Genomic DNA, 24161 nt, shown 5'->3' with positions numbered 1-24161 from the left:
CCTGTGGCCCTCTGTGTCGGTGCCAAGGAACTGGGAAATAAGAGAGATCCATCACAGGCAGGACAGGGCGGGTTGAAACAACGACAAGTAGCTGCTCAGCAGGAATCTGAACAGCGGATCCTCGTTAGTATAGTGGTCAGTATCCCCGCCTGTCACACGGAGACCGGGGTTCAATTCCCTGACGGGGAGGAAGTATTTTGGGGAGTTTTTTGGCCGTAATATCTGACCTCTACTCAGTCTACATTTTCCCACTATTCCCATCCAAGATATATTTAAATTCAAATACACACACTTTCCATTGATGGCCACACCTCCTACAACTAAAAACTTTACTAACACAGTGGTACATATTTCAAAATTGAGCGCAGGCAATTTTTAAGTGCTGTAACTTTTTAGGCGACCATTCATGTCTGTCTTCAAAAACAAACCTCTAATGAACTGCCACTGTTCAGTGAAAAGTAAAGGAGTATATGACAAATGAAACGCTTTTAAGTTTCAACAGAGTGTATTGTACACACTCAATGAATGAAACGTTGGGACAGTGTTGTGGAGTGAGGAGTTGAACGATAAGCACAGAGGGTTTGACACAGGGCTTGGTTTAACTCGATCCGCTCCATCGATGCTCGTTGAATTACCCTTTTCAGAGTACCCATGAATCGTTCCACAACACCATTGGCTTGGGGCCACAGAGGTGTACTCTTCTGATGTTTAACATTTAATCTGACTAGAAATTCCTTGTATTCTTTGCTACTGAACTACAAACTGGAATGGCGGGGATATCCAACACTTCAAAGATGTCATCCAGCCGCTCGATGACCTTGTCATGGATTGTTGATGATAACATTTCAACTAAATGAAAGCCTGAATGCTCATCAATGACTACCATGAGATAATGTCAGTTTCCTAAGAGTCCAAAGAAATCAACTGCAACTCTTGCACAAGCTTGTGAAGGAAGGTCGGACATTATCATTGGATGCTGCGTCAATTTGGGGGAAAGGCGTGGCAATGATGGCACTCTTTTAGCTCCTCTCACCTCGCTCATCTAGTTGTGAGAACCACACTTGGTTTCTTAGGGCTCTTTTGTAGGTGAATTCAATTTTGCGAGTCCTTAATAGCGATTTTTACCAAATTGCTATTAAGGACTCGCAAAATTGAATGTAGGTAGGAATCGCAAAAATATTTGCGATTCCTTATTATACCTTAATTGCGAATCGCGAATTGAGATTCGCAATTAAGGAATTCCAGCCCATAGGAATGAATAGGATTTACGCCCGCAATTTGCGAGTCACCAAGAGGCACTCGCAAATTGCGGGCGCAATTTCAAGGGTGCGAGGGTTCCAAAAGGACACCCTGTTGCACCCCTGAAATGTGCATGTGTGCAACTGTGGCGCACATACATGCCCTAAGGGCATGTATGTGTGCTACATGGCACTTTGTAAAAAGCCAAAAAGTGCTTTTTGAAATGAAATCGCTAAATACCACCAACTTGAAGTTGGTGGTATTTTGCGATTCCTTAAGGCAAAATCGCAATTTGCGATGCCTACTAGCATAGCATTTAGGAAATCGCAAATTCTGATTCTCTAAATGCTTGCGCAAAATAAGGAATCGCAATTTTGTGATTCCTTATTTTGTGAGTAAGTTTAAACATACCTACATTGCTTGCAGCGAAATAGCGATCGCAAACGCTGAAATTCTGCGAATTTCAGCGTTTGCGCTCACTATTTGGCTTCCTACATCTGGCCCTATGTAGCTTAAATGCCATAATGTCCTTCCTGTGCTAGTTCAGTGACTTGTTCTCTTAGGCTCTAAGGTATGACGATTCTCGAGCCTCTCAATACAACACCTTCCCTTGTCCCGGGCAGTTCATCCTACACATTTTTGAATTTTTGAAATTCAATATTTTCAGCAAACGGTAGAGCACTCTTCTTCCATGATTAAGTTGAAATGATGTCTCAGAGGATAAGCATGTTTTTATCGGCATTAGTGGCAGCAATAATCTGTTCAATGGAAAGGACTGCTGGCGTGCTGGACCTCACAATGAAGTTAATGTACCGCTTAGCCGTTTGGACGTCGAACTGTGACGATGCAGCAGTACTCGTGAAAAGTAATCTGCAGGGTTCTGATCTTTACCCAGCTTGTGTACAATTGCATAGTCATGCTCTTGCAGTTGGAACCCCCACCTCTCAATGTGAGGGGGCCTCTTGGCCTTTCAGCTTCCAAAAATAGTGAACAGCTCTTGGTGGGCTGTAAAGATAGTGAACATTTTTCCATATAAAAATACATGAACAATTGTTCTGTGTCAGACAGGCTTCAGTTGCCACAGGCCACAAGGTGTCCCTGAGTATTTGAATGACCATTCTGTTGAGCAAGGATTGCCCCCATCCCTGATGGATCGCATCTACTATGATCTCAGTATGTAACTTGAGTCAATCTTGTTTGCATTATCCGTTGCATTCTCAATCGCATGTTTTCTTATTTTGAAGCTGTGATCACATTCAGATGACCACTGGAAAGGAATATTTCATTTTGTCAAGTTTCTCAATAGGTCACTCACAGTAGCAAAGTCACAAAATTACCTTGAGTAATAACCGGCCATGCCTAAGAAGGATCGCAGCATGGTGACATCTTGTCGGGGGCAGGTAGCTGACAGTGCTTGCACTTTCTCTGGGTAAGAAGTCATTTCCCCATCAGAGAATATGTGCCCAAAGAATTTAAGTTTAGTCTTTTGAAACTCACACTTTGCTGCGGTCATAGTGAGACCGGCATCAGCAAGTAACTGGCACACTTGTGTAAGAGCCTTGTCATGCCCCTTCTGCGTTGCTCCAAATATCTGTATGTCATCACTGTAATTAAAAGCATGTGTGACAGGTTGAATTATTCGACGTATAACATCCTAAAATATTTCTGCAGCTGATGACGCTCCAAAACTCAACCATTTGGATCTGAACAAACATACATGAGTCGAAAACGTAGTGATGTGCCAACTGTTCTCTTGCAACACAAGGTGATGGTATCCCTTGTTCAGGTGAAGACTGGAGAAGATTTTGGCACAGTTCAGTTGCATGATCATGTCAGCTATATGTGGACCGGGTTGTCTTTCTCTCTTGATTGCTTTGTTGGCCTGCCACCAATCAACACAGATGCACACTGTTCTTTTTGCTACCACTATTATGAGCGAAACCCAGGGTTTAGGACCGTTGGAGCACTCAATGATGTCATGCTTCAATAGCATTTCTAGTTCTTTCTCAACAGCTTCCTATATGTAAAAAGCAACTCTGCAGTATCGTTGGCCAATGGAGAGAATGTCCTCATTGGTGTAAAGTTGAACTTTCATTGTCTTGAGCCTTCCTAGGTCATGAAACAACAACAGAAACTGACTCACAATTTCAGACTGAGTGTGGAGGTTGTAATAGAGAGATCAGTCTCATGTCAGTAACAGCGGCAAAACTGATTTGGCATGAACTGGACGAAGTTCCTTGAAGAACGTGAATTGGCGCTTGCATTGATGCTACTTTATCCTGCATTGTCGTTGTGAATGGCCTTTAACTCTGCAACAGTTTAGAATCAGCCCATGTGTATACCTTCATGTTTGAGGGGTTGAGGTGTGGCACAGGAGACAGGTTATTGAGCTTTTTGATTGCAATGACGTTAATTGATGCACCACGGTCAATGATAAAGGTTATTGGGTGACTGTTGACCTTTATTGTAATCTTGGGGCAGTGACTAAATGAATTCAGTTTTTCCGTTTGGTGGTTTGCCTTTGTCTTTTGTTCTTCATTCAGGCAGCCAAACCTACATGTGCCTGTCATTCCACGGTCGATGCCATCATCGCACATCCTTCTTCTTCACTGGCGCTTGATAATGATGTTGAAGAGCCTTTGCAGGATGAATTTGAGAGCGATCGACTTTATCTGGTTTCTACTTGTACCTGATTTTGCTTTTTGCTCCTGTGGGTGTGGAGAGAATGCTTCTGGAACCGTCTGGCATCCATTTCGTCTTCTTGCTGTGACGTATTTCATTTCTCTTTTGCTTTGCAAACGGTTATGAAACGGTGTTCTTTCCCACAACCTTTGCAAGTCTGTGCTATGGCTGGAAATTTGCATTTATGGGGAAATGAAAACCCACATTGGAAACACTTTTTTTTTTCCTTTGGAGATGTCGACTTGCGTGCATCTACCATGTGCTTGTACTTTGTTTTCATGACCAATGCTGATTCATTTTCACTGTTCCAGCTTCCATATCAGCAGCTTCTCGATTTGCTCTTACATCTGCCACTGCAGCCATTAGTACTTTCTATAAACCGATTGTCTGTCTCAACATGCGTCTTCTGAAAGAGTCTGAAAGATAGCCACAGATGACTCTGAGGTGTATGGCTTCTTCATCATTGAATTCACTAAACTTACAGTGCTTGATAAGCACATCAAGTCTTCCAACAAACTCATCCATCGTTTCACCAGCTTGCTGTCTCACTTTATTGAAAATGTAGCTTTTATAGATGACATTCGGCATCGGATTGAACTTGGTTCCGGTTGGTACTGGTGCATTCTGTTTGGCTGAGGCAGTTCCCAAGCCAGGCAGCACCTACCACTTGTGTCAGGGTTAGGTGATTACACTCACTTTATAACATACGCTCACCCTTGGGTATCTTGGCACTGAGCAGTAGGACTTAGCACAGAGGCAATGTGTCAAGCATTGGCACAGCACTCATTTGCAGTAAATACACTGAGTTTCACAAAAGAGACTTCACACAAGGTGTATGTAAATAAAGATTGTGTTCAACACACACATTGATTAACACAACATGAACATCATGTATTTCTGGGTATAAATCATACTTTGAAATATTATTAGCAGTACTGGACCCAACAGTGTTTAAATGACATTAGTAGTATGCACACGTGGGAAAATTCTATTTTTACCCCAGTAACCTTATGCCGTGCAATATGTTGTCACCGCTGGGTTCACACTGGCAAATAGCATAATTCAAATCCACACATTTTTTGGGTGCACCCCAGGTCATAACGATATCAAGAATGTGTACACACAGGTATCTATAACACTTTTCAGCAGCATTACGGGCCAAGGCCGCACATTAACGCCAATTTCAAAACAGCGTATTCGTTAGGTAATGAAAGAAACAAGTAAAACAACACCGCTACATGGTGCAACTATTAGCAGGCTGTTCCCATGCAGCACACTCTTGCACACTCACACAGCCCCATAATGTGGTGCAAAGGATATCGGCAAACCAGTATGAAGCACACTCGCACACACACGCGCTAGATAGCACAACGTGGTGCAAATGATATCTGGCAGGTCCGTTGATAATATGAATGTGGATCCTGTGGCACAATCCCTCCCACACCTATCAGTTACCCCCCACCCACTCTCTGCCTTCAGGTCAGAGTAAAAAAAACAATACTTACCATACCTGTTTAAGACTGGAGTTACACTTAGTCAGGGACCCTGGGGAAAAGGATGGAGTAACTATCGGGGTAACCAGGCAACAGTCGACAAATGGGTGGTTGGCCACCACTCAAAAATTTCAGCCACTTTATGCAGAGCAGAAACGGCTAGAGGCTGTCCCAGTTCAATCAAGAGAGCCCTTAATTCTATCCCACGGGCTGCCCCAGTACTCAAGATCTGGGCATTCAGGAAACTGATCAAAACTTGGATTCTTTTCTGCTATCTAGCCTATCTCTTCTGGTCACTTGTCCGCTAGCGCTGGGACGCCCTGTTGCTGGGGCAGCCATGCGCTTTACAAATAACCTTAACATAACATACCATGACCTTCCGGCACCAGCCCAGTCCTGCGAAGCACAAGGGGTTCTTGCAGTCTCTTGACCCGCTTTTGATTGCTCTCAGAAGTTTTCCTCCATCCAGTCACTTACTCTTACCACCCAGGCCAGATCCGGGAGATAATACCTGGCAACATGAAGTAGTCAGGCCGGGTGAGGAGAGAGTAGTTTATTCACCACACTGAGGGCAAGGCCAAACACTCGGTGAATGGACGGGTGTAGCTGTCCCCACTCCCCACAGGAAGTGAAGCACAATGTCTGGTGTGCGTTGATCTGAGTCGCACCAGATATTCCAGTCACAATGGACCACGAGTCTGATTCTCCATACCACCTTGGAAATGAAGCACATCCGGTGCGCTATGATACGAGTCACAACAGACAATCCAGTAACAATGAATCAAAATTTGGGTTTGCTGTACTTCCCTGGAAATAAGACGCAACGTCTGGTGCACAATGAACCGAGTCGCACCAGACAATCCAGTCCCAACCAACCCAGAGTCGGGTTTGCAATACCTGCCTGGAAATAAGGTACAACATCTGGTGCGCGATGATACAAGTCGCACCAGACAATCAGGTCACAATCAACCCACGGTCGGGTTCGCCATACCTCCCTGGAATGAGGCACAACGTCTGGTGCGCGATGATACGAGTTGCACCGGACAATCTGGTTAAAATCAACCCATGGTTGTGTTTGCTGTTCCTCCCTGGAATGAGGCACGACATCGGGTGCGTGATGATAGGAGTTGCACCAGACAATCCAGTCCCATATACACAGCCACAAGTTCAGTAGTACCGCACAAGGTAGAATGAGGCACAGCTACGGATGCTTCCTCCCTCTGAGGGTCATAACCTGTGAATCTGACACTGCACACAATGAGCACGCAGACGATGTGTCGCATGAGTGAACGGATGATGAAGCGGGTCACTCGAGTCTCACAACCAGTGAATCTGCTCACCACCAACAAGAACCTTGTGTGTGCTGAGGCTCAATAAAGCAGGGGCCATTATATTTAGATGTGGGCACAGTTTGGGGGCTCCGTATAAGGCAATCTGGTCTTCGGGCACAATACTTAGTTCCATGCTCACACAGCTTTGCAGTCAGGATCCAGCAGTTGAAGTAGGCGCCTGAGAGGCCACCTAGACCAGGTTTGGACCTCTATTTGGAGTTAGCCAACATATGCATCTCCCCCTGCTCATGGTCAGACCATCTGTTTATTACGTTTGCCATCTTGAGTACCCCTGCTCCTAAACTCTCTCCTCCTACCACTATTATGGCCAGGAACTGGAGCCGGGTTAATACCAAAGAATACAGCACTATGTTGGCGGCATCTCAACCCCTCGGTACAGCGTTCTCCCCTCACTCCCAGGCTGAAAGCATTAATTCCTGGCTGGAATTGGCTAGAGACAGTATTGCCCCATTACAGATAATTAAAAACAAAAGACCCCACGATGCACAACGCTGATTATCTGACAATTTGAAGGCCATGAAACTGGCCCTGCGACAAACTGAACGGAAGTGGAGACAGGACTATTGCCCCCATAAAAAGCTCATCTTCATTACATCACTTAAAGATTATAAAAATGCCATTATCAGAACTAAATCTGAATATTTCTCCTCTAAAATCTTGGCATCCACCAACAAGGCCAAAGATATTTTTTCAATAGTGGATGAACTTGTCAAACCCGATCGTGTCTCTGTAAAACCCACTCCCTCGCAATCTTTATGTGACTCACTCAACAACTATTTTATTGAGAATATTATCAACATTAAAACAAGTACTCCCCAGCCCCCCGCATCTGTGGACTTTTGTGATTCAAAGATTAATCCTCACCACCTGGACCGCTTCCCTCTTATTACCCAAGAAGTTTTTTTCTGCCTACTTAAGAAGGTCAGGTCAGGATCCCCCTCTGACAGTTGTCCTCCCTCCATTCTTCGGGAAGTCTTTTTCTCTTGCCCTGAACCCCCCCATGTCTCTTCTTAACAACTTCCTTACTCTGGGCTTGGTTCCCAACCGTTTTAAGCATGCCGAAGTGGTACCTATTTTTAAAAAAACTGGCTCTGAGCCTTCCATTCCCAGCAATTTTCGCCCCATCTCATTGCTGCCCTTTTTGGGAAAAATTTTGAAAGCTCATGTGACTGACTTTTGTTGAGAAGTCACATTACCTGGACCCTCATCAAGCTGGGTTCAGACCTAAGCACTCCACTGAATCTGTTATTCTGGCAGTCCTCGATGAACTACGAAGGGGGGCCGACCAAAGCACCACGCAAGCCCTGGTGCTTTTAGATCTCTCGGCTGCGTTCGATACGGTCGACCACTATCTTTTGGCCGACCGGGTCGAGAGTGCCGGGATTCGTGGTCCTCCTTTGGACTGGACTGGATCTCCTCATTGCTCTGTGACTGCTTTCAAGCAGTCCGTCTTGACAGCTTCTTGGCCCCGAAAAGGAGATTTACGTGTGGGGTTCCCCAGGGCTCCGCTCTCTCTCCTTTTCTTTTTAATCTACATATTCTTCCTTTGATTTTGTCCCTTCAGAAGCGAGAGCTGGTTATTTTTAACTATGCTGACGATCTCCAGCTAGTATTTAATATTGACTCCTCCCCCTCGTCTATAGAATGCTTCCAGTCCACTATGACATTTATCAGCAATTGGATGAGTGCCAACCATCTTAAGTTAAATCCCGACAAAACTGAGCTGATCCTTACGGGTGGCCCAGGGAATCCCTGGAACTCTAACTTTTGGCCCCATTCTTTGGGATGCCCCCCATCCCCTGTCAAGTCAGTCAAAAGCTTGGGGATCGTAATTAGCAACGATCTTACGATGAAGGCACAGATCAATTCTGTGGTATCTGCTTGTTTTTTTCATCTTCGAAGAATCCACAAAATAAGCAGATATCTGACCTTCGAGGCCCGGATTCAAGCTGTTCTTGCTCTGGTGATATTGCGTATTGATTACGCCAACTCTCTGTACGCCGGTATCCCAGTTTACCAACTACGCCGACTCCAACTGGTGCAGAACCAAGCCGCTAGGCTTGTATATGGTCAATCTAAATCTTATCATGTGAAACCGCTATTGAAAAACCTACACTGGCTTCCTGTCTGTCAACGCAGTCTCTTCAAACTTGGCTGCACTGTTTTTAAGGCTCTCTCGGACCGCGGCCCAGCTTTCATTGTGGCTAAACTACAACGCTATGCCCCCTCTCGAGTCCTGCGATCTGCAAACATGAATCTGTTAACCCCTGTCTGTATAAGCGTAAAAAACACGGGGTCTTCGATTCTCGATTCTGGCGCCACAGCTTTGGAATTCTTTTCCCCCTGAATTGCGCCTGTCTTCTTCCTATGTTCAGTTTAGGACCTCTCTTAAAACTTGGCTGTTTGTCCAGGCCTATAACTGAACTTTCTTTTTCTTTCTTCCTTTGTTTCCATGCTTAGCAACTGACCGATTCTGCTTAGCGCCAAGAAACCGTTGGTGAACGCTCGCTGTATAAATATTTTTTAACATAACATAACAGAGGGCACCGTTCTCTAGGTGAAACATGCAGACAGTGTAGGTCCCTCACAGGAGGTCTTTGATGTCCCTGAGACCTCCACATAGAACAGGGGCAAGCCAACAAGCCTTTGGAGAGCACATTTCGGGGGTGCCACACAGTGTTCAAGTGGTAGTGAACGGCCCACTCAGCATTGGCTAATGGTTTAGAAATGACAACCTGAGCATAGGTGCAACTGCGCACACGCAGGCCTGCAATGGCAGGCTTGAGACATGATTGAAAGTCTATTCTTGTGGATGGCACAATCAGAGCTGCGGCCCTCTAGTAGCCAGTGCAGAACTTACCCTGGATATGTGATAAACCTCTTTACAAGGTACTCACCGATACAGCGCCCAAACTAATCAGGTAAGCACTACTTCCTAGCATGTGTAGGCCGGGTGCATGCACTTTCTCACTGCTCAGAGTCCTAACGCCAGGAAAAGAGAATTAGCATAAACCAGGAGGAAAAAATCAATAACGTTTAGGAAAATCCTCTAAGAAGCGCCATATCCAGCAGTTCCAAATGCTTATTTGATCTGATCACATGATATTGCACCAGTCTGCAAGATTTTCTTCAGCCTTTCTTTCACTCCGTCACAGGCAAGGTTCTTTAAATACCTAATGATTTTCTTATGATCTACTTCTTTTAGGGCATCTATGAAGTAATCGAACGTCTTGATTCATGCAGGCGGTGGTGATTTCAAAAACACAACTGCATTATACTTCATGCTTTTGTCTACTACCTTTGAGAGTATATGCTGTTCAGACGACTGCTGCTGTTCACCTGGACCTGTAACTTCTGCAAGCACTGGCTGTTTTGTTGCACTTGGGTCATCACTCCCGATCCGAGGTCGTAGATCATCGTCTCCCTTCTTGACGGTGAGTAACGGCTCCATTTCTAGCACATGGTAATGGTTGAGTTTAGTTTTTTGCATTGTACCTGGGTGTCACTGCCTTTAGCGTTTCGCTTTATATCAATGACGGCTCTGTGCTATGATGTGGTGCAGTATCTCTTCTTTATCAGTGGGTTTCTGGCTAGCTTTCGAAGATGCTCCTTTGTAGGGCCTTCAACTTCTTCAACGGCTATGTCTGGGCTGGAGCAGGGCTTTGACTCCACCTACATCAACTTCAAACTGCTTCTTATTGATTTGGATGCATGTGGCATGCACGAGCAGTTTGCTGTATCATTGCAAACTCTCGGGAAGAGTACTATTGATTCTTTGAGGCAGGTATCCCCAACTCACGGCCAGTTGTAGAGTCTTCCCCAACCTGGGACCATGCAAACGAACACGTCACATAAGGAGCTCCATAACAGACGTCTTTATTCCTCAGCATACGATCACACACTGCCCTCTGATTATATCATAACCATTAATAACCACACAGTGACACCTCCCAACAAATTACGTAATCCCTCTTCCGAGTACGGCCAGAACTGCAAGGGTCCTAACGCACATAGTCTCACGACACTACAAATAGGGCTACCTTTTCTTGCTCCTACTAAAGTCCCGCAGTGCCATAACGCACCTTCTGTGTCTCCTTCAGTGGACTTTAAACCTGCTCTTTATGATGGCTCATGAGTTTTGGACTTTATTTTCAAAACTATATGTAGCATTTTTTTCTCCTGGTTGTGACGAATGGCACTAGACTGATCATGCAATTTATTTTAATTGTCTTTCAGTTGCTGCTTTATGTTAAGTGTATCAGCCTATGAATAAGACAGTGTTTGAATATTTAAGTCTTCACTCTCTCAATATGATGTCCCATAGCACAACAACTGCCCCTCAGTGGTCTTCCAGCGCACCATGAAAAGACTGCGGACATAGGCTAGAACCTAAAAACATCACCGTTCCAACCGCCTACCCCAGCAAGGTGTCGCTTGTTAGCCATGTAGGTAAACGGCTTTAGCACCTCACATAGAGGTAGTAAGCGCTACATAAATGACCCAACACAAGTGAGGAAATGATGCATAGATTTGCAGCCAGGTTGTCCTCTTCTGAGTGGAATGACAGACATCATGAGGCCCCTGGTTCAGAACTGGCTGCAAGGACAGCGGCGCTCCCGGGTCTTCTTCTTCGTCTTTGCAAGCCGAGCTTTCTGTTTATTATTCAGATTCCTTGGCTTTTTCTGCCTCCTCTGGTCTCTTTGCCTATGTTTTTCTATAGACTTGAAGAAGTCCCTATTGGGGCGAAACGCGTCGGCTAATTGAATTGTGATTCTTGGATTTTATCAACTTGATGTATTCAGCTTTTCGAATAAAGAATAATTTTCAAAAAAGAAAACAAGACTACATGGACTTGAAAATTACTTCAGATCGTCAATTACAGCTTTTATTCAACTGATTCTAAATATATTTATAATTTTTGTGTGCAGATTTCCTATTCTTTATCCTACACGGAGAACCTGACATGACCAGGGCGGTCCCTGTGAAAAGTAGGTCGCAGCTACGGCCTGGTCGTGATACAGAGGAGAAGAGAATCAATCCGAGGGGTAGGACGTGACCAGCGAGGTCCTTGTGAAGTGCATGTCACATCGAGAGGCCTGGTCGAAAGGAAGAAGAGCATGAGTAGATGGCATTAGGCCAATGTCATGAAGAGGAAACAGGAAATAGGACAAGAGGAGAAGAGAGAGGCCTGACGCTACACTATGGAAGAGGAGAAGAGTGGCACGATGCCACCTGGCAAAGGAGAAGAGAGAGAGGTGTGTGACTGATCCGTCACATGGAAGATCCCGACAACCAAAGGTGTGCAGGAGGAAGGAATGTGAGCTACAAGCATCATCATACTGAGCAAGACGTCTTCACCTGCAGCACGGGTTGCCCAGTGGTAAAAAAAACTCGCTATCATTGACACTTGCATCATATGTCACCTAAGAAGCATCACACCACCTGGGTGGAGCCGTATGCCTGCATAACAACCTGGAGAGTTTCAAGGTGTCCCTGGGGTTGTGGGAGGCTGGCCACCCATAGACCTGTTGTTACATCAAGTGAACATGTAGGCTGCTGAAGAGAGCACACTCGACCATTTGTACCATCCACCTTTGGGGTTGCATAGCAGACTTGGTTGTGGTCCTGTTCTGACTTCCTCAGCGACCTCGGTCAGGGGGTCGAGTAGAGGCTCAGAGTAATCCACACAGGCCTGTGGCAATCCAGGGGCAAGGGCCTCAGGGAATTCCAGTGACAGGGGAATCCTGACACGGGTGATGCCTCTGCAACAGCTTTACAACAGGCACCAGGAAACACTAAGGTTGCAGACAGAGTCTGGGAGAGGAGTTGGCCTAACAGCTAGGGCGGTGGGGAGAGGGGTTGGCCTAACGTCTAGGGTGGTCGACCTTGAATCTGGGGAACTGAGTTTGAGTCTCGGCAATGACGCTGGACATCCTGTGATTCTGGGCAAATCACTTAATCTCCCCATGCCTAACAAAGAATGAATGTGTTCTCATGTAACGCAACTGGTGCTATGTAAAGCGCTCTCATACCCGCCACCGGGTCAAGTTCGCGCTATATAAAACGCCGAAAAAAAACCTCTATATTAGATGCCTGTGCCCCCGAGTCCTGATGGCAAGAGCATACAGACCCTAAGACAACCACCCTTGCAGCGGAATGGGTGACTTTTATGTGGTCCTGTAGGCGGTTACCCAGTGACCACTTCGCACAGCCTGAGAGACTTACTGCATAGTCCAGGCAGTCCCATGGAAGCCCGGTGAGGAAGGGTCTCAAGGAAAGTCCTGTGAGAGAAGAGTCCTGGCACGAGAGGGAAGTCTGAAGCTTTTCCGCCGTCGGGTACTGGGAAGCACCACCGCCGTCGAGGAAGACTTTCGACCACCGCAGTATCGTCCTCCGTCTTAGCAGGTTGGTTATCCATTGGGCGCGGGTGTTTCAAAGATATTTCTGCAGCAGACTCCACCACTACTCTGGATGCACCATCTCCGTGACCTTTATAAATAGACTCCAATACCGTGCCATCTCCGTGACCTTTATAAATAGACTCCAATACCGTGCCATCTCCGTGACCTTTATAAATAGACTCCAATACCGTGCCATCTCCGTGACCTTTATAAATAGACTCCAATACCGTGCCATCTCCGTGACCTTTATAAATAGACTCCAATACTGTGCCATCTCGTGACCTTTATAAATAGACTCCAATACCGTGCCATCTCCGTGACCTTTATAAATAGACTCCAATACCGTGAGATCAGGTGGGACAGGACCAACAGGGCCCAGGTGGATTGTAACCTCATGGATCGACGATTGAGAGTTCTGGACATCATGCACACTGCCATTCACTGCCAGAGTAGTCTGGATGAACTACGGAGGTGTGCCGTGATCCCGGGCACTCCCAGCTGCACCTGTCCACTGATCCTGTCCGGCAATTAACCTGAAGAGACTCGGTGTGTTTTTGTTTTGTTGTTTTGGTCTCTCCTACAGGTTGGACTCATTGTCTATTTTCAATAAAGTTCGAGAGGGATGTAGTGACCGACTGGTCATAATCTAGTCTTTCTACCGCAATGTGTTCCACCAGCCACTCCTAGAGGGCTGGCTTCCACACGTTAAGGTGCTCTAACTGATGTCGTAGCATTTGGAAGAATCATTGACAAATACAGGTTGGCCTGGTTGTTTTCCTTTGTGGACTTTCTTTAGAAAAACACCACATTGATGGGCACTGGCGGCTCCTCTGCTAAGGCGCAGGAGCGTCGCCCCACTGCTTTTCAGCGGTGTAAGTAAGGGAATAATGAAATTATAATAACTCAATGTTATTATAACTTTATTTGTTCCTGCTGCTTTGCCGCCAGGGCGGGCGGGCTGCTCTGCTCTCAGAGCAGGGCAGGGGAGGAGTGGTTCGCTCCCTCCAAATGCGCATGACGCTTTGGCTGGTCTTCTCAGGCAAGCCAAGCAGTCTTGCGCACTTTGCCTGTTCTCCACGCAGCCTGCATTGCAGCCTGCGTGGAGAACATGCCCAGGCCACCAATCCACGCTTGAGCGCCGAACCACGGCCCTTAGACCAATCACAATGCTGCATTGCATCCACTCATTCATCTAACCTATTGGGTGCTACGGTGCTTCCTGTTCCAGCCCGACGCGTAGGAGAGACGTGGCGATAAGGTAAGTTTTTTATTTTTTATTATTTTACATTCCTCCACCTCCCCAAACCCTGCCCCCGCACCTCCCCGATCCGTGCTGGCTGCCACTGTTGATGGGCACTTCATTGTAAATCAGGCACACTTGGAGATGGTAGCCAGAGTAAGACAGACACAATCCTCCCTGAACACACATAGCAGCAGCAGCAGCAAGCACGCAGAGGGTGAGAGCCTGTAAGTGTCCACGCAGGCGCCCTGGAACTATCCAGGGAGAGAACTAATGCAAAGGTTGAGGGTTGTTATTCCCTGTTGTCATGTGTCTGAGAAGCGTCTGTGGATTGGTAAAAAGCGAGATGGGTGGTGTGCTTGTTTCTTTTCAGCCCTTTGAGCTGTATGGAGGGGGTGTTGCTGTGGAAAGGAAACTCTCCATTGCGGGCTTTGCAGCTTTATCAAGCTGGGGTTGGTGTTTAGAAACAGAACATTACCTTGATGGACAGCCTCTGGGCCCCGTTCTCATGGCATAAAGGACCTTGTCACCAATTATAGTGCCAATATCGGCAACAGTTGTCCCAAAACACATAAGTACATAAATAAAACACACGACACTGTATTGTAAGTGGAGAAATATTGCTGCAGGTTTATTAGCATAACCAATATGCAAACATGGTGGGTTATCTTACGGGCGATCCCAGGGCAGGCCAGCCCCTATGCCGCCTGCCCGTCTGATAAGCCTAGAGTCACCATGGCAACGCCAAATGGTGGATACCAAATATTGGGAGGGGCCACCCCTCCCATCTGTGGACCACCAGTCCACTTGCTTCACACGCCCCCCCCGTGATGGGTGGGCGGAGCATACATGGCAGCCCCCGGTTGCTCAGACCCACAACCGCCTGTCGGCTAACGGGGCGCCGTCGTTCTTCCAGGGGACACGCTAAAACATCCCTGGGTATCCTGGCTTAGCACCCCGCGGTGCTGCTGCATGATGTACCCCTTGGTATGTGCAGACCCTGGATCGCCCTGTAACTCCTCCACAGCCTTGGGAGTGGCCACCGTCACTACCAGGGCCCCCCACCAAGGTAGACCTATTTCCATACAACCTGCTGCAGCCAAAGCTTCCCCTAGGTCCAGTAGGAAAAGATCCATGCCTAAACTAGAGAGGAGCACCCCATCTCCCTCTAGGCACCCTGTGGACTTACGTGCATTAGACCATGCCTGATGAGGCCAAGACCTCTTTGCTCTGCGCAACCGCACATGGCTCCAGGTAGTCCTTTTTACCTACCGCATGCTGATACCGGGCTTCTCCCAGGTCCAGCCAAAACAAGTCTACGCCCAACCGGGCCGGCGGCCAGCGGCCAGCATGCACCATCAGGACAGGTTCCCCCAACCTCTAAATTCCCCCGTGGGTTTGACTGAAATGACCTTAAACCCAAGATAGGCGATGGTCCAAAGTTGCCTTTGCATGGCTAAAGAACAATCCCTTTGACAAGACACTCCTGCCTGGCAGTGCCAATGCGGGAGGAGGTAAGCGTTGCAAGCCCGCCTTGCTTCCTCTTTCACTCCGTTGGAGTACGCCCATCGTACTCCATCAGTCACCACCAACTGTGAAGCCTTGCCCTCCCAAAATTCTGCTAGTATACCAGGGAGAGACAGGACAGAGTGACCACAGAGGAGAACCAGCGTGTAAATTTCTTCTCTATTTTGAATCTTGGGAAAGCCAATTAGTCTCCTGCTAATTTGTAGCTATAAAAGTGTTACCCCGGGGTTTCCCTTAATCATATGGACCATATCGCCCCCGTTGGAAGGCCACTTCCACAACCTGCATAGCTGCCAGCCAGTGCTGGAGGGCGGGAGAAGTTACCCGGTACCGATACTCGCATCAAAGGTACCTGTTTCGTCGAACTCAAGGGCGGGCTACTAAGTGAGCAACCAGGCTCCGCTTTAGTATCAAGAGGTCAAACCCAAGCCCCTCCAAGTTCTGCTGCTTCACCTGACTGTTAACACGAATCCCAGGGCAGACCACCGGCCTATAACCCATGCTTGGCCATGCCTGAGCTAAAATACCTCTGAACAGCATGACAACAGGCTAACCACCAGCATTGCGTTCTGAATGTTTCTGACACTGCCAAGAAACATGCGCATAACTAAAGCAACTGCCACCATGCCATAAAAGCATCAATTCAGCCTTCTATGAATGCAAAATGTGCCCTTGTGGCGATCCGAGTATTGCTCCCTCCAAGCCAGCAGCCCTACCCAGGCAACCCGCACCCTCTTGGCACTGGCACACCCCCGCTGCCCTAGAGTGCCTGGTCATGTGTAGCTACAATCTATGTTTCATCACTGACGTTATACCGGGGTATGATGACACATCTAACTCTACTGCTGAATGCCCGTTGCACCATCGCAAGTATGCCTTTGCCTGCTCAGGGTCTGGCTGCAAAGTTGGGTGACATTGACACCCCAGCCCAGGGCGAGAATGGCATCTTTACAGTATCTGGTGCTATAGACGGTCCCCGTACCCTGATGGAACAGAAAGCAATTCCCTTGCTCCTGTTGAGCACGAACCCAAAACCAATTGCTCACCATGGTTCAATACCTTCCTGCTGCTAATCAATTCCTAGCAGGATGTTGACAAATCTATGTTCTGCAATGGCGCTACTTCGCAGCCTGCACCATTCTGCCCGTGCCGAAAAGACCTTTGTCCTGCTGCCTGGCCTAAGCAATCTAGCCCTGTTCTAGAAGTGGCCGCTTCAGCCCTGGAGCAAACAATTCGCCAGTAACCCCAAACTGGCCCTGATGCGAAACAAACCATGCCAAGGCACACGGGTGTGTGTAATAACTAATAGCAGGTCCAACAGCCTCAACCAGCATCCTCAGCTTACAATAGGCGTGAAGGAGTAGGGGTTTCCAGTGAGAATAAGATGACAGCAAATACAGTGGGAGGAGCGGCCAATGACCTGCCCAAAGACTCTTCGAGATCCTCCTACCGAATGATGTGGGAGCTCGCCACCAACCTCTGTCCAAGCCTGCCAACCCCACCAGTATTTGGACCCCTATTGCTCCAAGGATTGGAGGGGGGGGAGGGGAAGTCTGGTCTGAAGCGTGTGTGATGGAGGACATGCGTCCTAGAGTACCTATAGTTGGGTTCAAACGAGTACCTGATGTGTTTAATACTAATAACAGTGGTAGCAACTCAATCAGAAGGTTAACGGAAGGCTAACCCCAGTCCGACACAGAAAAACCCACCACGTGGCTGTGCCCAAAGAAAACACCGTCCCGCATCAAAACGACCAGATGAAAAGACAACAAGCGCCTAACGCTCTACACCCGCGGATAACCCTGGAAATAACCAATCGTATAACAAATCGAGAAAATAACAACGGACATCCTTTCAGCATCTGAAGGCCTAGCCCTTCAGAAGTAACCTGGGAGCCCAACGCCAGGCATCAGAACCGGCCTCGGCACCTGTGGCGTGTGTGATCTTTGCCCACTACTGTGTGAGCCAGGGCCCCCGTTGCATATTTATTTATTTATTTATTTGATTGCTGAAGCACACGTAAACCACCCTAGCTGTTCATTGCCGCTAGGACATCCTACCCTCAGGAGCTAACGGGCATATCCTCTTTGGAAAATGCCTCCGTTCAGGCATGGTAAGGGCGGGTCACCAACACTACTAGCCAAACTTACTAAAGTTGTACACTCCCAAGCCCTTGCAGTGTAAATATTATTTGAATCAGAAGGCACATGGGATACCTACGGGCCCCGAGCCCATCCCGAGAAGGATGTGCATTACCAACAGTGAGAGCCGTAGTCATTACTGGTGACCCAGGCAAAGTCAGGCAGATCATTGCTTCACCAGGTCTATTTACAACATTCACTGCGAACCTGACTGATCACCATTCATGGCGTTAATCTATGCACATTGAGAAATAGATTCCATTAAGAGTATGTGAACGCAAAGGTGTTGAAACGTTAAACATGACTCCAGTTACCTGACATCCTGAGCACGTCATCACATCCCTATATTTACTACACACGGTGCACTACCTACAACAAGCCCCTCTATTGGCTAATCAGTGCTGCTAATTGCATGTAGTGAAATAATTCCCCATTATAGCTCAGTTGCATGGCCAACCGAGGGCTGTTCTACCTCATGTCAGACTTGCAGCGAAACGAAAGCTGGGCTGGCATCCCCACACCAGCAGACAGCAAATTCTATACAACACCCGGAGGAGCCCTTAATAAAAGGCGAGGAAAAAGGAAATGCACAGGCTATACAGTGACCTCCTCTGAAGGAAGGCCCCCCCCAGCTCTTCCCTTTCCGTTGGAGGCAAACCTTCAGCACCGCCGATCCTCACTCAACGCCAATAACAATATAATTCCATAGTCATCGTAACCTGTTGGGCATTTACCTTAACCTCCTACTCTTAACCACATAGTGCCTGTGTGTGGCAAGTGTGGCCCCAGTCTTTTTTTTTTTTTTTGGAGATAGTTGCCTCCGTAACTTAAGCAACAACTGTGGCTCCGTTGTACATGTAATGGTTCCGGAATGATGAGGCTGTGTAAATCCTAATCAGTCACTTAGAAGTTGCATCCCCATTACAACTGTCTACCAAACTACACTTTATCACTGCATTGTCCCGACGGCAGGAGAAACCGCGCTGAGACCAGGCGAAAGCCAGGCTCCTGGACTGTTGTAGCTATTCACCAGTTTTTAATTTGTAAATGAATGTGTGCCTGTGCACGGGCCGCTGCTCAGAAACCTGCGGCCAGCGCTAGCACGTTTCCACAACCAAGGCTGCTTAGACTTGATTAAAATTATCCATAACTGGTGCACGCATCCACGCACAACTTGCTTCAGGATATATGGATGAAATGCGCTCATGGCGAGCACTGGCACCTGGACTGCAAGACACGCTGACATGAGGGGCGCCCAAGCCAGACGAATGTCCCACCCCTAAACCGGATAGAACTGGGGATGCCGGGGGGTTAAACCCGGGGCCGGCCTAGGTGTTGGTGGCGCCTTGTGCAACAATGTTTGTTGGCACCCCCCAATGCCACCTCCACCACGCATTCCCTCACTAGCCCCCTTTAACAGTGACCAAGTCTCCCTAACCACACTCAGCCGCATAGACTTAGTATATAGCGACACTCCTACCAGTGTAGGGTGTCCGAACCCTTTGCATCGCACACAAATTACGCAGAGCCAATCATTCATAAGCGTGTGAATCGGTGTATCGGAAATGTTACCTAAGCCAAAGGACTCAAAGTGTATGAGTCTCATGTCATCCCTACTGGTAGGCAATATAGTTAACGGTTGCTTAGTGCGGAGAATCGCAAGCTCAGAGTCGCTTTCTGGCCAAATTAACTCATTTGTCACAATAATCAATGTTCTAATATTGTATGCTTTGCGATGTGTATGCAGTACAACCTGGAGACTTGATAATTCAATAGGACGGTATGGGCCGAACGAACACAATGCGGCAGTGACACATGGTGGCCAATACTGGCCTCAATCCTACCCGTCAGAACTATAGACTTCGTCAATGGTTGTTCGTTGCATAAGAAAATTAAGCAGCAACGAAGGCTTGGGGATACTAAAGAAAGCTGACAACTTGGCCGCAACAGACCTGATATTGCCGAGGCAGGGCACCAGACAGCCTGAGATCATGTCCGAGTCCGGATGTGCTCCCGCAGCCCATGGACCCAGGGGGCCGCCGGGGGAGCACTCGACGCGAAACCGGACCCCTACTACTATCCAACAACAAGCTGACAGTAATCTGGGCATATAAATGCTATAAGTGGAACCCGGGACCACCAACAGCCCCAGGCACAAAGAAAAGCCGAAGATACCGCAAGCGGCTGAGGAGGAAAATCCCCAGCAGACAGAGAAGGAAGGACCTATAAAACTGTGGGTAGCTCTAGTTCCGCCTGTGTACAATCCAGAGCCAGCAGAATTCAAGAGGAAATCCTGGTCCCTTATTTCTAGATCCAGACTTATTCTCAACTGTTTCGAACTTCCTAACCAAATCACCCTACCTCTCCAATCCCAGGTAATCATGACAACAAGGGAGCGCGTTCACCCGTAGGTAACTTTGCGCTAAATAATAGATGGTTCTTGTTACCCAACTCAATGGAACTCATTCTATCGCCGCAGGTGGATGAAAGGCTGAGCAGTACGATAACTTGGCACTCAATCACAGGTAGAGTACTCCACCTTTCGTTAGTGAACCAGCCCTCTATGCATAGATTTGTATGAGTGTTGGGGCATTGGGGCCCGGCACCCTTGCTAAGCCCACTGTGCCTTTGCACATTTTTATCTATGCCTTTCCCACTAGAAAGTTGGCGATCATTAGGACGTGGGTTTTATGCATTGCTGTGACGTGGATTTATTTACCTTGTAACTGACATAGTAAAATGCAAAACCGATGCTGTGTTCCTGTGGGACTTACAATGTGTGTCAAATTCGGGACTTTCAGCACACATTTGGGGATCGCACTAGTAAAGTGTCATGTTATGCTGCCGCTTCATTAAATCGTTATTTAAATCGCACTCTAAATATTTAAAAAGCATGCCTTGTTTGAACTTTTCCTGCTGCTGGTGTATTTTGAATTACTTGTAAACTTCATTGACAAGTATTTCAAAAGCAATTGGGGCCGTGTAGTCTAGTTTCACACGCCCTGTAAACACGCCAGACTCTAGTTAGGCTCTACAGACAAGTCAGAAAGGGAAAGTAAACATAGTGCCATGTCCAAATGACGACGCAACGATTTGTTAGTGGGGAAGGCGACCTGTGACCTCTAGAAGAAAACATCAAATTGAAAGGCATAGTTCTTGCTCATTTTCCTTTTAAACGCCTTCGAGATTGGTGTAGTGGTGATGCAGCCCACTCAGCGCCGACACCTCTAATCCGAGAAAGGACCTTGTCACCACTTACATCGTCGAGCCTTCGATAGCTCAGTTGGTAGAGCGGAGGACTGTAGTGGGGAAGCTGACATCCTTAGGTCGCTGGTTCAAATCCGGCTCGAAGGAGTTTTGCAAAGTCTAAACTTTTTTCCTCTGCTTCACAATTCAAAGCGCCTCTTTCTCAGACACTCACACACCTGGGCTTTTCCTGCCTCCTCTCTTCTCCTTTACAAGCCAGCTTCCTCCTTTGGCGCGGGTGGGTGGGAGGGTCTCCCTCCCTCCCCACTCCCTGTGTGCAGCCCCCGCTGCAATCCTCCAGCATCAGACAGAGCCAGGGGCCCCTGGGCTGAAGAGCCAGGCCGGGGCCCCGCCGGAAGCAGCCCTGGGAGCTGGTTGCTGTGACTGGCATCAGGTGATGCTGCTGAGAGCGCGGCTGGGAGCGTCTGCTAGGAGGTGAAAAGGTTGTTGTGGGCTGTGGGGGAGGCGTGTGTTTTATGTGTGTTTTGTGGGAGGGAGTGTGTGTGTTGAGCCTGTGGCCCCCTGTGTTGGTGTCAAGGAGCTGAAAAATGAGAAAGATCAGTCACAAGTAGGACAAGGCGGGTTGAAGGCAAGGTCGAGGAGCTGCTCAGCAGGAGGCAGTTTATCGGTTCCTCGTTAGTATAGTGGTCAGTATCCCCGCCTGTCACGCGGGAGACCGGGGTTCAATTCCCCGACGGGGAGGATGTCATTTTTAATGCAATATCTGTCTTTATTTTATCTTTAAAGGGCAATTTCTTGCCCATTTCTCACTTAGCAAGAAGGTAAATAATTTCTTTTTTTTAATTCTCTTTTTAACTTAATTTTTTTTATCAATACTGCAACGTGTGACAAAGTACATAGCACAGATACTGGAGGACACTGGGCACTTGGCTTCTAGGCACACGTTCTACAGTCATTGGAATCAAATGAGAATCTTTCTCGGATCACACGTGAGGGGGGCTCCCAACATTTTATCGCACAACATATTTTCTGATCGATTGCTTGACATTCTTCGCTATTTAGGTTACTATTATCAGCCAAACAATGGATATCGTGCATGAAAGGTGGTAAAAATCGTGGAATTAATGTAGAAACTCCTTCGGATCTAATAAATGATATTTAAAGGTTAAAGAAAAAAATAATCTAGAATTCAGAAGTAATTCAGATGTAGTCATTCAGATAATAGCAGCATCGGTTTCAGGGGGGCTGTAGACTACACCACTCATGCAGATGTCACATCATCGAGGAGGGTGGCAGAAAACTAGAGCACCCCCACTTTGAACCAAAGTTCTGATGGCACCAAATATGCGACTTAAGTGAGCCGAACCTCCCAGAGAAGAGCTCCATTGTCTCTTGCATACGAGCATCTATCCATTCATCCATTCACCCTTCCATCCACCCACAGATAGCCACTATTTCACCTTTTCATTCTGTCTTCCAATTATTCCTTCATCCATCATTCAGTCTTTCCCCTTTTCTATCCCTCAGCCATTCCATCCATCCATCTGTTCACACATCCATAATCTATGAATGCGTCCATCCATACATTTGACTTACCCATCCTTTAATAAAACCTTCCATCCATCCATCTACCCATACGCTCTTATTTCCTTTTACTCTTCCATCCTTTTATCTGTCTACCTACCTACCCATCCACTCATTCTTTCATCCACCCACTCATTCATCAATCCTATTACCAGGAGCGGCCCCTGCAGGTAAGATTGGGGGGAGGGGGTGGCGGAATTGAGGGGGGGATTCGACAGACAACAAGGGGAAATTAAATAAATAATTAGTTTCGTCTGTCGAAATCCCCACCCGTCACCCGGTCCCACCGCTCTTACCTGCATGGGCTGCGGCTGCCTATTACCCTTCCTACTTTTTTTTATACCCTTGCTTCCTTTCATCGGTCCTTCCATTTAACATTCCCTCCTTCTCTCCGTTTTCTATCTACTCCTCTTTTGTTCTTCCTTGCTTCTGCTTGCGTTCCTATTGAAGCTGGTATTCATTTATAGCTTTAATTATGAGCTTTTGTCTGCTGAGGTGCATAAAGAACCCCACAACCACTGTAGCTGCAAAAACAGGGAGTTCACAACACCCCGGCACGAGGGGTGACCAGGGCACCAGGCATTTCCCCAGTGGGCCGCATGGGTGGGGGCCGGTTTTGGATAATTTTCGATATTAGCCCCCTGTAATTAAATAGGCCGAAACCGGCCCTAGCAATCCGTTTGGCCGCACCTCCTTCTTCCCCCCAAGGGGGCCGGCCGAGCAATTTGCCAGAGCTGGTTTCGGTTCCCAGTCCAGCCCTGGGTGTGGCTGAGGGCATGTAACAAAGGAAGCTGGGCCACTCAGAGACTGTGCATGTTTTGTAATGCTATGCCACACACACACTGAGGGGCAGATTTACAATAACTGGGGCATCCCTGCATATCAGCAGGGATGCCCCAGTTATTGTGCGTCACGGCTCCGCCACCATGGATGCGCCGCATTTACAATGCGGCGCACCATGGGGCTAAAATGGACAGATGCGTGACACATCTGCTACCGTAAAGGCGGCGCATTGCTGGAGTTGCGTCGCAAGCGCGACGCAGCTCCAGCAAGGCTAGGGGGTGCCCTATCTTAAAATGCTGCGTCAATCCTTACACCTGCTTCAAGCAGGCGCAGGGTTTTGACGTGGCATGGCCTTAAAAGTGGCTGAGTGAAATCTTGTAGATTTCACTCAGCCACTTTTAGGAGGCGTTCCTGCGCGGCTGTGTGGCGCAGCGCTTTACAACATGACGCATCTCCCAGATGCCTCACGTTGTAAGTACCCCGCATCATGGCGCTGGCTTTGCGCCACCGCC

At 47.6% G+C, this 24161-nt stretch overlaps 1 non-coding gene across 1 annotated transcript; it reads left to right on the top strand.

Annotated features, from left to right (window-relative positions):
* The first annotated feature begins 21951 nt into the window (after positions 1-21951).
* TRNAD-GUC (transfer RNA aspartic acid (anticodon GUC)) lies at positions 21952-22023 on the top strand. The gene has a single exon. It is a non-coding gene; the product is annotated as a tRNA-Asp (tRNA).
* Positions 22024-24161: the final 2138 nt, after the last annotated feature.

The sequence above is a fragment of the Triturus cristatus genome, chromosome 4_1 (assembly GCF_964204655.1).
Source record: "Triturus cristatus chromosome 4_1, aTriCri1.1, whole genome shotgun sequence".
Classification (NCBI taxonomy): domain Eukaryota; kingdom Metazoa; phylum Chordata; class Amphibia; order Caudata; family Salamandridae; genus Triturus; species Triturus cristatus.
The sequence above is the reverse complement of the archived record's forward strand: the minus strand, read 5'-3'. Positions and strand labels throughout refer to the sequence as shown.